This window comes from Thalassophryne amazonica, chromosome 6 (assembly GCF_902500255.1).
Source record: "Thalassophryne amazonica chromosome 6, fThaAma1.1, whole genome shotgun sequence".
Lineage (NCBI taxonomy): Eukaryota > Metazoa > Chordata > Actinopteri > Batrachoidiformes > Batrachoididae > Thalassophryne > Thalassophryne amazonica.
In genome coordinates this window covers 21,464,034-21,479,378 of record NC_047108.1, presented here as the reverse complement: position 1 = coordinate 21,479,378, position 15,345 = coordinate 21,464,034, and positions in this window count along the sequence as shown.

Sequence of the window (15,345 nt, the reverse complement as noted above, 5' to 3'; positions counted from 1 at the left end):
CGGATCCCGTGAATCCCCACGGACAACATGCTAGTTGAATTTCCAACAGTTTAAAACTCCAGGGCCCGTATGCACGAAACATCTCAGGGAGCTCCTAAATGAGCCTTAAATTTCCTGGCAAGGAAGCTTAGTCTAAGGCCGGGTTCACACGGCAGGATAATTAGGCCGATATCGGACCCGATCTTCCCCTTCCGACAATCTTAAGGACGCCCCGACAATCGTGATGACGCTAAAGATAATCTTATCAGATATTCCTCCCGTGTGTGGTGTGTTAAGAGTGCTCTGATCTGAACCATCCCTTGGTTATGCTGCTATAGACGTAGACTGCTGGGGGGTTCCCATGATGCACTGTTTCTTTCTCTTTTTGCTCTGTATGCACCACTCTGCATTTAATCATTAGTGATCGATCTCTGCTCCCCTCCACAGCATGTCTTTTTTCCTGGTTCTCTCCCTCAGCCCCAACCAGTCCCAGCAGAAGACTGCCCCTCCCTGAGCCTGGTTCTGCTGGAGGTTTCTTCCTGTTAAAAGGGAGTTTTTCCTTCCCACTGTAGCCAAGTGCTTGCTCACAGGGGGTCGTTTTGACCGTTGGGGTTTTACATAATTATTGTATGGCCTTGCCTTACAATATAAAGCGCCTTGGGGCAACTGTTTGTTGTGATTTGGCGCTATATAAAAAAAATTGATTGATTGATTGATCTGCTCGGAAGGACGTTGGGAGCGCTCCGATCGCAAATCGGGGATATTCAACATGTTGGATTTTTTTGGCCCGACTACAAACAAGCACGCTGCCTGCTGAATGATGTGCAGCCAATCAGAAAGTGAGGTGACAGACGTACGGAGCTGAAAATAAAATCAAAACAGCTGTTCTGACTTACCAGAAAGTCCGGTGGTCATGCTGTCTCCACTCCTTTAAAGAACGCCTTTTCTTTGTTTCGTTTTTCCCCTGTTTTAAATAGTCCACAAAGTATCTCCATTTGTTTACTCTGAAGTCATGTTTAATCTCGAGAGATTTTGCGAGGTCTCCTGTCTGAGCTGTGAATGTCCGTGTGTAATCTGTTCGTGTGGTAGTGTTGTCAAAGTAACTTTGAAAAGTTACTTTTTTGTTGCTTTATAAAGTTACTTTATGCATTTACTTCGTTAGCAGCTTTATGCAATTACTTTATTAGAAGCTGCCCAAAACTTGCAACTAATAAGGTAACTAGTAATCTAACTTGGTTACTTTTAAGATTGAGTAATCAGCAAAGTAACTTTTGAGTACTAAACTTAAAAATAACCAAGTTAGATTGAGTTACTTTATTAATTACATTCAGTAGCTGCTGACAAGTTGTCTACAGCTGCTAATGAAGTAACTGTATAAAGTAACTAATGAAGTAACTTTGGCAACACTGGTGTTGTCCTTACCGTGTGGCTGAACACCACACGCTGTACGACCAAACTTGTTAGAGCTATGATTTTTTTTATCTTCACGTGTGTTCTCTCTCAGGTTTTGAAAACCTAAATATAATTTTAAGATCCTGCTGTGTGAACCAGGTTTAGAGTGCCAGGAGGTGTCTGAGAGCAAGTCTGAACAAGGAAGAGACTGAAACTTCTGTCTTTGTGGGGAGGCGGGGTTGACCCCGTTGCTGGCTATGATGTGGTTCTGTAAGAGCTGTGATTGGTTGTCACAGAAAGGGGAGGAGAAATAAAAACAAATGCACTCTGCCCTCCTAGTCATGAATGAACCGTGAAATCACCCGATCGTATAAATGCATTAAGAAATGCGTAATCGTGAAAATTTGTCATCATGATGATGATACTCAGCAAAATGAAATTGGAGCGATCGCCGGGCGGTCGCTAAACCTGTAAATTCTTGTTGCAATGCATTATGGGACTTCTGGGTTTTAGGGTGTTATTGTGGTTCACGTTAGCTTAAAAATGTTTAGTGTTGTTGCTTTGTGTTTTTGTAGTCGAGTTGGTTTAGTGAGTTAAGTGTCACCATAAGTGAAAAGTATCGTGTTTGATGCCGTCCCTGTGTTGTTTTATCTGAAACAAGAGCGCCTCCTAGTGGTAAAGTGACAAAAAAGACGAAAGCTCTCATGTCTTTCCTTCTTTCACGCAGTTCACCACAAAATGAATTGTTACACAGCTTGAAGATGTTTGAACGTATCTCATTCACATGCTGATTATCTACATATTAAAAGTGCGTGTGAGTTTATTAATAAGTTCAATTTAAGTGTATAATATGCAAATATATTTAAAGTAAATTGTAAATATGTTAAAATTGCATGCATGACACAAAGTGAAAACACTTATTTCCATTGTCCATTTAAAAAAATAAAAAAACAGAAGTAATAAAATATCAATAATACTGATAATAAAAAATGATATTGTGTGTGTATATAACAACCTAAACAATTTATAAATACATTAAGACGGTAAATTAACATAAAATAATTGTGTAGACCAAGCGGGTAGTGTGTTACTGATTCACTGTCATCCTACATACGGAGAATATCTCTGCTTCCTCTCTGTCTTCTCTTTAAGACACTCAGGCTTCTTAAAAGTCCTCCTCCCTCCTCTTACCAGTTTGGCACCTTTAGGAGCTCTTTTAAGGCCTAAGGTGCTTTGCAGACAACTTTCATCTTACCAAATGAAAATTTGATGAATTCTAAGATTTTTCTTAGAATAACGTCACTGGGAGCTTATTTTTATCCGGGTACAGGCCCTGGTTTAAAGCTGCTGGAATCCGTTTTAAACCTGGAAGAGCTCCGTGTCGCTCTTTAATCACTGTTTAAGCCTGATCTGCATTTCAGGGCAAAACCCAAAACCCATTTGCAGGCACTATAATTAATCTAAACTGAAGCCTTATTTTGACAGCCATCATTTTAAAGAGTTTAATTTGCGCCCTGATCATTAATTTTTTTATGGACTTTTGTGGGTACATGTTTAATCATGTTCATTTCTGTGGATTCAAATCAGTGAGTCACTGCAGGGGCAGGGCACAGTGAAGCTCCTCCCTAATTATCCGTCAGGTCCCAATGTCACCGACCGAATGGTCCCCCCCTAAAAATCGGTCCACCCTGCCTTCACTGCGCATGCGTCAGCTGCGGTTCATTGATTATCACCTCGTTTCTGCTTCAAACTGACTTAAGAATGATTTAAGAGGTTTTACTTTATTATCTGATGGTTAATAATCACATTAATCCATTTGATCGCTTTGGGTGAAGAGACTCCCTCAGACAAGCTGGTGAGCTCTGAAATGACGCATGCGCAGTGGAGGTAGGTGGACCGTTTGGTCTGCAACAACGGCCCATTAGCCCATGAACTTTCCCGTTTCCTGTTTTTTGGCATGCTGTTGTATTGCTCATATGAGCACTTTAAGAATTTCTTCACCAGTTTTCTGTTTTAAAGGTTTGCTTTTCTGTGGGATAACACAAATCTGAAGGGTTCTGTAGGGGGAGCCATGGAGCTGTTTTCAGTCAGATTGTATTTAAATCTGTTAAGGTGCCAGCAGGTCATGTTCTTAGTAAGGGTTACTTCTTACTGCTTGCTGCTCAGCCACAGGAACAGTCTGTCCTCATGCCCTGAACTCCAACATCGACAGACTCAAGCACATGAGCGACACTTATTCGCAGCCTGCAGTGATGCCTGCACAGCGTTTGATTCAGGTGATTGGACTACAAATGGGGACATCCTGAGAATTAATGGGATCTCCAACAAGTTCCTGGACATCAGTGTCAGCCTGGAAACAGACACGGGGCAGTATGGAGCAGAGGGGAGGTGATAAGTCTAGTGGTTAAGTATTGGGCTTGAGACCAGAGGATCCTTGGTTCAAATCCCAGCCTGACCAGAAAATCACAAAGGGCCCATGGGCAAGGGCCCTTTGTGATTCTTAAAGTGCTCATATAAGCAATACAACAGTAGGCCGTGAAGAAGCGTTGCTCACAGGCCCAGCACCAGAAGAAAAAATATTAAGTGCCCCCCCCCCCCCCCCCCCCCAAAAAAAAAGTGTGCACCGGAGGGGACGTGCCTCTGAGCGTGCGTAATGAATTGGGTCCGCTCCTGGAAAGCTTGTGTATTTAGGCTACACCGTTGTAAGAGACTAAGAGTAAAGAGTGATTACATTTTTTTTTTTTTTGAACGTATAGACCCTCGGTCAAGTGATCTCCTACATACCGCAAAACCAAACCAACAACTGATCTGAGAAACAACACGAGACAGTAGATTAACCCCACATACAGCCCTCCATCACAAGCGCAAACACAGCGCAATTGGGCACGACAGTCACACAACGGGTCAAAGATAAACCTTTCATGTAGATATATTTACAACAATACATAACTTTTATCTTACCATAAAAGTCCATATCCTAACATAAAATTCTGTGTGGAAACTGGATGCTAGCCTACCTCAGTGGACTCAGGATCCTTGCCCTCTGCCACACTGACAAGCGCAACCCTCAAGGGCCTTTCATGGGCCTTTCACACTGAATGCGTCAGATGCGTCAAAAATTAGTCTAAAAAGCATTATTTTCAATGAGACGCATTGCTTTTTAGATGCGTCAGATGCATCGCGTCAAAAGCCGACCTAAACCGACACTTCTGACGGGAGCGCGCATTGCCGCTTGTCGGCAGGCTGACGTGGTCAAAGTTCAATCCAATCCAACTTTCGATGCTCTGAGCTGTGACGTACCTTTGCGTTGTCCAATAGGAACGACGCGTCGGGCCAAAACTCGGAAGACTAGTGGCAGAAACCACTGATCTCTACAAAACGGATCAGTGTAGAAACCACTGATCTCTACAAAACGGATTGGTACAGAAACCACTGATCTCTACAAAATGGATCGGTGCAGAAACCACTGATCTGTGCAAAACATACGTGTCACAGGACTGCTTCGAAGAAAAATCCTTCGAAATGTTTTTTGTTGTTTACCTCAGAATTTCTGATTACTGTTAAAAAAAAGTTTAGAACACTTGTAATTAAAATAGCTAAATAAATCAATAAATGGTTCTTTAGAAACCTTTCGTCTGTAAATTAAAACCACCTGTTATTTCATATTAGATAATTTCTTGTTTAACATAAGGACATTTATTTTTAGACAAAATAACATGGAAATTTGTACATTTTTTTTTAAGTCTGGTAGATTATTTATATCTCTTTTCAACCAGAAAGACACTGTAAATAAATACAAATGTTTATTATAAGTGCAACAGGCAATAATTTAACAATGACTGCAGTGTGATTGTAAAGTAGGATTTCTGTGACATAAACCACATGATGAATTTTTATAGTCATTTCAACTTGTAATTTTGCCAAAATATGTAATTGCCTTTAATGTTATCAGGACAGTCATTTCTAAAATATGAATTTGAGCACAATAAGTGGAGAGCTTCTACTTGTGCAAATGTCTTTTGACTTTGATTTCGTGGACATTTTTAATGATCTGTTCATTTATTGTTAAAATATAAAATTAAACAGCTTTTAAAAAAATAATAAAATAGTTGCTGTTGAAAGAGCCTTTTATTTAGAAGCAGGTGATCTGCTGGATTCTCGGGACCAGATGAAGGTCTCTTCTGCAGCTTTGAACTCTGGTGGTGTTGCTGAAGACACTTTTGTCCTATTTTGAAGAGCAGAGATGTTTTCTTTCGACTGGACTTCGTGGTGTTCAGCTCATCAATGGAAGTTTGGTTGTCTGCACAGCAAATGTTCCTGATTGGGACAAATAAAATATATTTCTTTAAATATAAAGAAACACTAAACAGTTTATATATAAAAAGGAAAAAAAAACGAAAAAAATAAGTTATTTAAAGTTGAGCTTTTGTGGTGTCTGGAAAAAAGCTGTAGCTTTATTTGGTAAAAATAAAGACTGAATCATTTACAAATTAAAGTGTTCACTCAGATCAACTGTGCTAAAAGGCTACGCTAACATTAGCCGATCATTAAACCTTCACAGCAGTTCATTAAACATCACGTTTTATTTTTACATTATTCTCACCTCAATAAAGCTGCAGAACTAAACTCCGTTGGTCAAACTGGGTCTTTGCATATATCCAAAAAGTGGGAGATTTCGGACTGAGTGGGTTTGCTCCATCACCCCGGCTGCCTGCCTCGGTCTGCCCAGTGATGAAGGCTGGCTTGTCCGTGCGGGCCGGCCCACTGTCGCGGTTCGATCGATATGTATATATTGTCTTGCTCTCGGCCAAGACGGTCGCATTTTTCTCTGTTGTCTGTGTTGTCTGTGAGGCTGCCAGCTTTGCTCTTCTGGAAACAGCAAAAATGGATCTGTTAAAGTGGTCTCTGAACGCAATTGACACTATTAGGCAATTAGGATGGGTTGAATGCAGTAAACACATTTCATTGTGCAGGGAACATGTTCCTTTGTGCATATGACAATAAAATTCTTTTGAATCCTTTGAATCCCACCAAGTCGTCAGTCCTCCCTCGGTCAGCGTCACTCCGAAAAGTAGCTCAAAAAAAGCTTCTCCCAGCAGGGTGATAGGAGAATCATTCTACTGCTGTTTTTTAAAGCTTTTCTGTGGTTCAGGCGACCCAAATTCAAGATGGCGATTGCTGAACTTTTTTCAGGTTGTGGAAACGGCCAGAGTGTGACGTGGCAATCTCTGCCCCCTTGCCGCTTCCGAAGCGACGCATCTGACGTCATGCGTCGACGGATTGGGACACGTTGACGGATTGGCCTAAAGTATTCAGTGTGAAAGGCCCTTCAACCTATCAAATCGCTTGAACACAGACACACGCCATATGTTTGTTTAAAATTAATTACTTTAGTTAATTAATTTGGTTTATTTGTTAAATACGTGATATTATTGAATAACTAATATTTTGCTATATTTTCCAGTATTTCTTTTTCTTTATTTTTTGAGAACTCTCACATCCGAGGGGGCGGGGTTGATGATGTGAGGGGGCGTCGCCCCCAAATGCCCCCTCGTGGCGCCGGGTCCGGTCGCTCATGTTCTGGAGTCTGTCGATGTTGGAGTTCAGGGCATGAGGACAGACTGTTCCAGTGGCTGAGCGAAAGCAGCAAGAAGTAACCCCTAGTTACTCCAGGTGTATTGTGGGCACCTTGCATGGCGGCAGCACCCTGACATCGGGGTGACTGTGAGGCATCATTGTAAAGTGCTTTGAGCATCTAATGCAGATGGAAAAGCATTATATAAATGCAGACCATTTACCATTTAGAGACACAGATCAAGTTTTTCCAGTGAAATCTGGTGTTCCTCAGGGGTGTGTTCTGGCTCTGACACTGTTCTTTCATGGACTGGGTCTTTCATCAGGTTTTGGAAACCGGCAATTTAGGTTCTTTTGTTGGTGGTGAGGAAAGGTTGATTTTGAACTTGACTGTGGATCGTTGGACTGCAGCATTTAATCAGTTACAATAGCTTTTATTGGCCAAGTATCCACAGAATACAAGGAGCTTGACTTCAGTTTGAGCTGCACGTTCTCTGTACGGCATGTAGAAATATACACTAAACTAGGGCTGAAACCATTAATCGAGTAATTCGATTACAAAAAATGTTTGAGACTTCATTTAAAGCTGTAGTACCTACGCCAGGCCTATATATGGTGCTGTAACACTCCCATAAAAAAAAACAAGCCTATAGAGTATGTGCATAACTAATGTAGAAGCTAATCAATGTAGCAGGCGATGCTACAAGTTTACAAAGCTGTACTTTAGAGAGTCTGCGGTGATTGTGTGAAACTGACTTATTGCGCATTTAAAGTGAAGCAGTGTGTTTGTATATTTAAAAAAGACAAGTTTACTCTCCAGCACGACACAGGTCATGAAGCCAAGGCATGCTCGTGTAAATGCCTCTTTATCCTCTTTCGATTTAGCCATGAAAGAGTCACAGTTTTCAGTTGTCAACCATACAGAAAAACAGGTCACACAGTAGGCAGATTTAGCAGAACACATTCAAACGATCGTACAGGAAGAAGAACACCATCAACCTTGTACCAATCAATATACAATGAGTACATCATTTATTAATTATGCAAACAAGAGAGAGAAAAATAAAAATGTCCTGAAGATTTCACAGACCACATGGACTTATGGTCCGGCAAAGCTCCAAAACTCTTAAAAATGTGAAAAAAATAAATAATTACCCAGAAAAACAGAGAGCAAGGGAAAACTGTAAACTTAAAAATCTACATGATGGCACAGAGACATTGTGTCATTGCTTAGGGAGAGCCCTGCCACTACTGATATTGTTTAAAAACACAAAAGTACTTTTTATCCGATTAATCGATAGAATACTTGCTTCGAAAAGTATTTGATAGCTGTAGCCCTACACTAAACACGGAATAATTCACAGTAATAAAATGTGCAAATGAAATGTGCAATAAAAGAAAAAAAATGTGTGAAACAGACAACAGATTGAAGGTGAGGTTATACATGAGGCATATGAATGAGAGTTTTTTTGTCAGGTTAAGCTGTTCATCAGTGTGACGGCCTGTCTGGTTGTTCTGAAGTACAGAGCTCTGTAACGTGGACCAGAGGGGAGGAGTTTAAACAAGGTGTGTCCAGGGTGGGAGGGGTCTGTAGAGATGTTACCAGCTCACTTCCTGATCCTGGACCGGTATAAGTCCTGGATAGAGGGCAAGCTGGCTCTGATTTTTTTTTTTTTTTTTTTCTGCAGACCTGACAGTTGGCTGAAGTCTGTGCTTGTCATGTTTGGAGGCAGAGGGAAACCAAACAGAGATGGAGATGCACAGGACAGACTGGATGATGGATGTGTAGAAGATGTGCAGTTCCTGGGGCAGGTTGAACTTCCTGAGCTGTCTGAGGAAGTACATCCTCTGCTGGGCCTTTTTCCTGATGGAGTCTATGTGGGAGGTCCACTTCGGATCTTGGGAGATGGTGGATCCCAGGAACTGGAAAGTCTCCACAGTAGGCACAGTGTTGTTGAGGAGGGAGGGAGGGAGTGAGTGATGGTGGGTTCTTCCTGAAGTCTATTGTCATCTCCACAGTCTTGAGCGGGTTCAGCTCCAGGTTGTTTTGACCACACCAGAGGACTAACTGTTCCACCTCCTGTCTGTATGCAGCCTCGTCACCAACCTGGATGAGTCCAATGATGGCGGTGTTGTCCGCAAACTTCAGGAGTTTAACAGAGGGGTTCCCTGAGGTGCAGTCGTTTGCATAGAGGGAGAAGAGCAGTGGGGATAGCACACACCCCTGAGGGGCACCAGTGCTGATTGTCTGTGTTCTGGATGTGATGCTCCCCAGCTTCACATGCTGTGTCCTGTCTGTTAGGAAGTTGGAGATCCACTGACGGGTGGGAGCTGGCACACAGAGTTTGGAGAGTTTTTGGTGGAGAATGTCGAGATGAATTCCATGTGTTAGGTTCTTTTATCACGGTGAGATCTCCAAAAAGAAATGAACAGAAAACGGACTCCAAAGTTTAGATGTTGTATTGTGTTGTGTGGGCCGCCAGAAGAGGAGGTACTGCTGGCCCACCACCAGAGGGCGCCCTGCCTGAAGTGCAGGCTTCAGGCACGAGAGGGCGCTGCCGCCACGGACACAGCCGGGAGTGACAGCTGTTACTCATTATGTCCTGACAGCTGTCACTCATTCTTCATCATCCCACTCCATAAAACCCAGATGTAGACTCCACCTCATCGCCGAGATATCGTACTTCAATGGAGGTAATATCCTCAGCCATTTGTGTTTACTTATAAGCTGTATATTGTGAGTGTTTGCAGGAGTACCGGTCCCTCTTCCTGTGGAGGCTGAGTGAGTGCAGGACAGCACTCTTTTCCTCTGAGGGATCACTGTAAATTCATCAGCATATTGAGTGAGAGGTGGAGGTGGCATTCCCACCGTTGTTGTTACTGGGTGTACACACACCCACACTTGACTGTCTTTGTTCTTCGCCAGCAGTACCAGATCCGACAGTCGTGGACGGTGATCACCTGGGAATTCGGGACTTGGCGGCTCCAGTATTCACCAGGTTCGGTGGCGGCGGAAATCGTGTGGTTCCGGCTCTTCTCAGAACAGACGTCTTCTATCCTCGAGCCTGCCCACACGTCACCTTTGTGGATTGACTGTAATCATATTCTGAGACTGTCTGTGTATTCGTTGTGCACCTTCACAACATTAAATTGTTATATTTTGGCTCATCTATTGACCGTTCATTTGCGCCCCCTGTTGTGGGTCCGTGTCACTACACTTTCACAACAGTATTGTAAAGAGTTGTTACACTGATCCAGAGTTCTCAGCGCTGGGATCTTGAACCGGTCGCATGCAAACACCTGGAACAAAGAACCCAGATTTTTCTCCTTCACTACCTTTTGTTCCTTCAGCCTAAGCCACCCCCATATGGGTGATCCTTAACCTGGCTTGAATCAGTGTCTATGTGAGATGGCGTTCGTGGTGCATTCATTGTTGTTATGTAAAAATCTTATAGTATGTGTTTATGTATGCAGTGTCACGCAATAAAACAGAATGTTCCATCATGCTGATGTTTTATCAATTAAACATCTATAAAACGATCGGATGGTTTTATCAATTAGACAGCTGTGAAAAGATCAGATAGCTTTACCAAATACAAGGCCATTTTGGATGTGCGTCAGCCATTTTTGTGTTATGCATTATGGAACACTCTTAACAGTGCTAAGCACACTAGTGTATTGTGATGGTTGTTCTGTTAAGTTACTGTAAATAAATGTCCATAGTTCCTGTGCAGCTTCGTTTCTTCAAACTCACTGAACCGAAACTGAGTGGTACACGACACAAATTGGCAAGGAGGACTGGATTTAGCTTTGACGAAGAGTTTTACGTCATAGATTGAACTCGGTTGAGATGAAGCAAAGCACATAGAGTAAAGGGTGTCCGCATTCTGTCGAGGTAAAGACCTTCATTTTGACGAAGCGGAGGAGAATTTGATGCTTATAAAGAAAGGCTACAACAATTCTTCATGGCAAATGGACTGAAATATGGTGATGAAAAGTCTAAAGCAGTGGTTTTGGCAGTGGTCGGCAAACGGAACCATGGCCTGCTGAGGGACTTATGTGCACTGTTAAAACCGTCTGAATTTAAGTTGACTGATTTAGTCTCTTGCGCACGCACTTTGTGCCAAAAACTAACTATTGCTGAAAGATATGTTATATAAATTTAACACCCGAAGAAAAAGAGAAGACGAGTCTACAAGTGAGCTCATGGCAAGCCTCAGGAAGCTGGCTTCAACGTGCAAATTTGCAGCATTTTTGGACGATACATTAAGAGATAGACTTGTTTGTGTGTTTACAGCCATGAGCTTTGTGACCGCATTTTAAATGCCGCACATATGCAAAGGACTTGACACTGGCAGAAGCTTATGAAATGGGCTTGGTGCAGAAAGTCGCAAAGCAGTGGCCACGAAAGTCCTTAAAAACCAATGTAGCTTTGCAGAAAGCTGTTCCCAAGAAGAACAAAAGTGGGAAATCATGCTACAGGTGCTGAGGAGGAGGACATGAAGTAGACGAATGCTGGTTCAAGGAGGTGGAGTGCCGGAGCTGCAGAAAAAAGGGCACATCGTCAAAGCGTGCTGTGCAAGACCAGGAGAAGCGGATTGTGCACGGTGGAAAAAGAAATGCACAAAACAACCAAAGTGTACCCATCACCTGATGACAGCAAAGTGGTGTGATGATCGGGACAAAGCACGTGAGACTCCACATGCAATGGCCAATACGGATTGGGAGGAGTCATGTGAGATGCAGTGGTGGCCACAGTTCCACTAATCTGCTCATTATCGAAGATATTGTTTTCATTATCGGATTAGTTTTTCAAATAACTTTGAAAACCATCATTGGACCAATTATCTTCCGATAAATTCTAGTCCTAATTTTTATACCACTAACATTTTTGCATAGTAAACAAAGCTTAACAGTTACAAACATTTATGAAATCTAAAATCAGTTTAGTACCTACATGTTAAATGTTTTGTAGTAGATGCGCAGTTCTATTCTCTACAAACAGAGGAGAGCTGGTTCTAGAAGAACCCACTCTATCCTCTGCAAGCAAAGGCAAGCTGGTCAAAGAAAAGAAAAAAGGTAATTTCTTTTGACCCCATACTGATAGGCTGCCAATATCACCCAACTCATTCAGAGGCATACAGTTTTAACTTATGGTTAAAATTTTAACCAAACTAATTTTGGACAAGTTATTTAAATTAACATCATGTCTGAAGTTTTATAAAGTGAAAATATCAGATATATGTTTTAGTTTTAAAGTAATGCACTAATTTTGAAGGTTTTAGTGTGGACATGCTGTGCCCAGTGCATTATGGGTAATCTCAGTACATTCACAACAGAAGAAATGCATTTGAGACACTCTGATCAGGCTCCACAGTGACAACAGCATTAAACTCTTCGTATATTGTGCCTCAAACTCTTGTGAATATATTCTCTGGGTTTATAGACGTTGTTATTGTTTGTTTTATGTAAAAATGCCAGAAGAAGCCCAGGTTGCTTCTCCATTATTTTCAATTGGAATCATTGCACATTTTACCCATAATCCCTGTGGCATCTGTCTGTGTTTGTTACAAAACTTCAGAATTAGTGCATTATTTAACATTAAAAGATATGTTATATTTTAACTTTGTACAAATGGCAGAATTGACCTAAATGGAGTTATTTTATCGTAATTAATTGTATTTATAACTCAAAACTATAAGTCAGCACTGCTTTATTTTCCAAGACCTCCGCCTCACGGCAACAGTTATTGACTAGAGAGTTGAGCTTTGTTGCGCCTCACAACTGCTTTTCTCCTGGAAGCTATGTAAATAGCTTTCAGCAGTGGGCAGGGTGCTCAAAGATAGAAGCGCTGACTCATTCTTTGGTTCTGTGGTCGCCTTTGATGCTCCCAGAAGCGATTGTGGTGTTAAAACTCAAAATCAGTTTGTTAGTAGTTGCAAGTGTACCGGAGACAATACTGGAAGTTAGCTGTAGCTTCTGATACATTTTGGGGTGGTTTATCAGTTTAGCTTTATGAAAGATAACTTTTCAGTTAGCTAATTATCTGTTATCAAAGCTAACTTTTTGGTTAGCTGTGCCCACCACTGGTGAGATGCCAGATGGATAATACCAGCGGCATGAGGCTCGCTCTATGGTAGATGAAGGCACAAACCGGAAATGGCACAAAAAAAATCTCCGCAGAGGGGAAAAAGCCACAAACTGATCGTAGACGAACATAGACATTATAAAGAGGAGTAGATGCCACATTGGTTGTTGTGGCGCAAGAAATGCAGCCGCTATCTTGGATCGGTCATCGTAGTGATTCTATCACAAGGCACAGTGAAGGTTTGATTTTATAATCTTATTTTATTTTTAATTTAAGAAAATAAATATACATGTTTATTTTCTTTTTAATTTTTCATTTGTGGGCAATCCCTCCAACAAAATCCATCTTATTGCAATATAACGAGAGCAAACAGGCTAGGATTGTAAAAATTTTAGACCTCTCTAATCTGAAGGTGAAAGAAGCTTCTTATTTCAATGACAATGTTACAAATGTGACTCTCAATGTTTTGAAAATAAAACACTCTTTAATTTCTCTTGTCTGCTTTTTCGATATATTAAAATAATAAGAAAGCTATGTTTATGGTAACCTAATATGTTGTTTACATAAGTGAAAAGCTGGTACATACAAAGAGAAAAAACCCATGACATAATTAGCAACGTTATATATATACAACAGTTTTAGCAGTTCAGCTGTTCTAAGGAGAGTATATGAGAACTACAGACTTTCACAACAAAGACCAGGAGTCCATTCCATAAACAGGATTGCCAAATAAACCACGCTTATTTTGTTAGTCTGTTTTATTTAAACCTGGTTATAATTGATTATTATTATTTATTTATTCATTTTTTGTATTACTGTCATTGTTTTGTTGTCTGGTGAGCTTTGAGTCCGTAATAAAGTTGAATTGAATAAGTGCAGTAAGTTACCGAGTGAACAGTTCAGGAGGTCGGGGAGTGGATCGGCTGAACTGATCCGCTCGGGGTTGATTCTCCTCCTGTTTTTCCGTGGGTTTTACCAGCACCCTGAACTCTCAACGCTCCTCCACTCTCCCCGTCACTGGTAAACTCCTTGGACGAAGAAACTGCTGTAATCCTTCTTGTTTCAGGGGTCGAATTAGTATGTGTATGTGCTAGTTTGTGCATGTATTATTCGAGCGGCGCACGTACACTCAACAAAAATATAAACGCAACACTTTTGGTTTTGCTCCCATTTTGTATGAGATGAACTCAAAGATCTAAAACTTTTTCCACATACACAATATCACCATTTCCCTCAAATATTGTTCACAAACCAGTCTAAATCTGTGATAGTGAGCACTTCTCCTTTGCTGAGATAATCCATCCCACCTCACAGGTGTGCCATATCAAGATGCTGATTAGACACCATGATTAGTGCACAGGTGTGCCTTAGACTGCCCACAATAAAAGGCCACTCTGAAAGGTGCAGTTTTATCACACAGCACAATGCCACAGATGTCGCAAGATTTGAGGGAGCGTGCACTTGGCATGTTGACAGCAGGAATGTCAACCAGAGCTGTTGCTCGTGTATTGAATGTTCATTTCTCTACCATAAGCCGTCTCCAAAGGCGTTTCAGAGAATTTGGCAGTACATCCAACCAGCCTCACAACCGCAGACCACGTGTAACCACACCAGCCCAGGACCTCCACATCCAGCATGTTCACCTCCAAGATCGTCTGAGACCAGCCACTCGGACAGCTGCTGAAACAATCGGTTTGCATAACCAAAGAATTTCTGCACAAACTGTCAGAAACCGTCTCAGGGAAGCTCATCTGCATGCTCGTCGTCCTCATCGGGGTCTCGACCTGACTCCAGTTCGTCGTCGTAACCGACTTGAGTGGGCAAATACTCACATTCGCTGGCGTTTGGCACGTTGGAGAGGTGTTCTCTTCACGGATGAATCCCGGTTCACACTGTTCAGGGCAGATGGCAGACAGCGTGTGTGGCGCCGTGTGGGTGAGCGGTTTTCTGATGTCAATGTTGTGGATCGAGTGGCCCATGGTGGCGGTGGGGTTATGGTATGGGCAGGCATCTGTTATGGACAAAGAACACAGGTGCATTTTATTGATGGCATTTTGAATGCACAGAGATACCGTGACAAGATCCTGAGGTCCATTGTTGTGCCATACATCCAAGAACATCACCTCATGTTGCAGCAGGATAATGCACGGCCCCATGTTGCAAGGATCTGTACACGATTCTTGGAAGCTGAAAATGTCCCATTTCTTGCATGGCCGGCATACTCACCGGACATGTAACACCCATTGAGCATGTTTGGGATGCTCTGGACTGGCGCATACGTCAGCGTGTACCAGTTCCTGCCAATATCCAGC